Source organism: Silene latifolia, chromosome 1 (genome assembly GCF_048544455.1).
Source record: "Silene latifolia isolate original U9 population chromosome 1, ASM4854445v1, whole genome shotgun sequence".
Taxonomy (NCBI): Eukaryota; Viridiplantae; Streptophyta; class Magnoliopsida; order Caryophyllales; family Caryophyllaceae; genus Silene; species Silene latifolia.
Window position 1 is genome coordinate 189,395,364 of NC_133526.1, and position 2,667 is coordinate 189,398,030.

Below are 2,667 nucleotides of genomic sequence, written 5' to 3' on the forward strand. Positions count from 1 at the left end.
TTGTCGACAGAATTAACTGTCCGAATACCTCCTCTCGGGTTCCCATACTCAGCACAATGGGTAGCCATTTCTTCTATGATACCCCATCCTTTGTCATCGTCATTGTTATTCTGAAATCGCCCATTAGATGAGGCGTCCAATATAGCACGGTGGTCATTATACAACCCATTGTAGAACTGGTTGCATAAAAACCACTGATCAAACCCATGATGAGGAAGAGACCTCACCAACTTCTTGAAACGACACCAAGCTTCATACAAGTTCTCGTCAGGTGTTTGTTTAAAACTTGTAAATTTCCCTCTCAGCTGATTAGTTCGTTGTGGAGGAAAATACCTTTTATAGAAAGCAAGGGCGAGACTCTCCCAGTCAGTAATATTGGCTGCAGTATGATCAAGATCAGTGAGTCACTCACGGGCTCCATCGGTCAAAGAGAAAGGAAACATGACTTCCTTAATCTTATGCTGGGTCACTCCCTTAGTGGCGGGAATGGTAGAGCAATAGTCAGTAAAGACTTCCATATGTTTTCGCGGATCTTCACCCGCCACGCCTCGGTACAGATTCCGTTCGACCAAGTTAATGTAGGATGGTCGGATGTCAAAAGTATTACCATCCTCGGTCGTAAGCTTGAAACCTCTAGGGATCGAGGCAGCTGTGGGCTCTGAGTGACTCGCAATATTAGGCATCTTTACTGGCTTTATAGCAGAAATAGAGTTGTCTTCTTCACAAGACGGGTCTTCTGCAAACAGAAAGTGTTGTAGCTTGGGTTCAAAAGTACTCAAGTCTTCCTTTTGAATTTTCCTTTGCAGTCTTAGTCTATGCCGAAAGGATCTCTCTGGCTCAAGATCAGCAGGAAGTAATTCTGACCTGTTTGACCTGGGCATACACAACACTAAAGGAAATAAGTGAGAACTGTCTCAAGGAATAAAAATTCTTTAAGACGGAAAGAAATAAACGAAACAAACAAGACAGACAGGGCTATTGCCTCCCCGGCAATGGCGCCAAAATTTGATACGGTCGTTTCTGTACAAAAAATAAATACCTAAATATACTAACATAAGCTAGTGATAAGTAGGGTCGATCTTGATAAGGTTATTTTCAGTCGTTTGCCTTAATCAAAATACTACTACTAACAAAATAGCTAGTGGTAAGTTAGGGTCGAATCCACAGGGAGGCGGTGATTATCTAGTTTGTTGATATTTAAATCTGTCTTAAAGGTAACAATTTTATGGGGTTTGATTGAGTTTGATTTCTAAACAACTAATAGCAATTTAAATAAAGATGATAAACAATAATATTAAAGAGTCTAGGGATTTGGGTTCACTAGGTAGTCATCAAAGGGTAGGATTTAATTTATTGATTGAGCAATTTATATTGTCGAAAGTCATATGATCGGTCGATTCTAATATGTCTTTTTAGATCTAACTTAACATGCGATCGCTATCATTAAGTTGGTCTAATTCAATTATCGTGGCCTATACTAGTCTTAACCCGGTCGGTGATAATCCTAGTTTATGCAAGACTAATTAATCAATTCTGATCAGTAATCAACTAATTAGAAGTAATACGATAATTGAACAACAATAGAAAGCAATTTAACAATCAATTCATAAGTAACCCCTTTTCTAACAACCTAGATCCCCTTTTCACCCTAGATAAGAGATTTAGCTACGCATAATAGAAATAAGAACAACAATAACAATAATAAGAAACATGATTGCAAGCATAAAAGATGAACAATGAAATAAATGATTAATAATAAAGGAAAGATTAAGAACAATACCGTAAATAGCTAGATCCGGAAGTAAGAACAATAAATAAACTAAACTAAGTATTTGAGAGAGTTTTCTAAGGTATCTATCTTAAACCTATGTAAAATAAAGCATAATATAACCTAGAGTACGAGTTTAAGTATTTATAGTAGTCATAACCGACTTAAGGAAATTTGCGGAATATTGCGGAAACTAGTGGTTCCTCGATCGAGCCAAGGTTGACTCGATCGAGGCACCAATTCCCAGATACCCCAACTCTCGACATTGCAAAGTTTAGTAGGTTGGTTCCTCGATCGAGTCGAGAGTGACTCGATCGAGCATGAAGTTCCTCGATCAAGTCAAGGTTGACTCGATCGAGGCACCAATTTCCTGCTTCGCGCACTGAACTTCAAACGGCCACCATTTCTTCGTTACTTGTCAGAAACAAGCGATTTTTACGGCGTTGGAAAGCTAAGAAGATAAGATTTCACCTCCAATTGGAATAACTTGAAAATATGTTGTAGAACTCGAGATATGGCTCTTCAAAGTAGGCACTTATAATAAGAAGCTCTTTTCTTCGTGTTTTCTTCTTAACTTCTCTTCCTTCATTCTTATGGATTCTCGTGCCATGCTTCGTGTATCCCTTCATGCTCACTCCGCGATGCCCAATTCATTCCTTTGCTCCTCAAATGCATCATTCCTGCATTAAACATCAAAAGGCGGAAGTATCAACATTCTAATATAAAAGGCATGTAAATGATATAAACTAGCACGAAAACCGTATCAAAAGTAATTAAGGGGAGGAATAAATATGTATATAATTATGACTCATCAAACTCCCCCAACCCATCTTTTTGCTTGTCCTCAAGCAAAGCAACACACAATACAAAAGACAATCATACAAATGACGAATAAACAA

General features: G+C 38.2%; 1 non-coding gene across 1 annotated transcript; it reads left to right on the forward strand.

The window, feature by feature from the left end:
• Positions 1 to 201: 201 nt before the first annotated feature.
• LOC141622463 (small nucleolar RNA R71) lies at positions 202 to 307 on the forward strand. The gene has a single exon (XR_012532974.1). It is a non-coding gene; the product is annotated as a small nucleolar RNA R71 (small nucleolar RNA).
• The last annotated feature ends 2,360 nt before the right edge of the window (positions 308 to 2,667 follow it).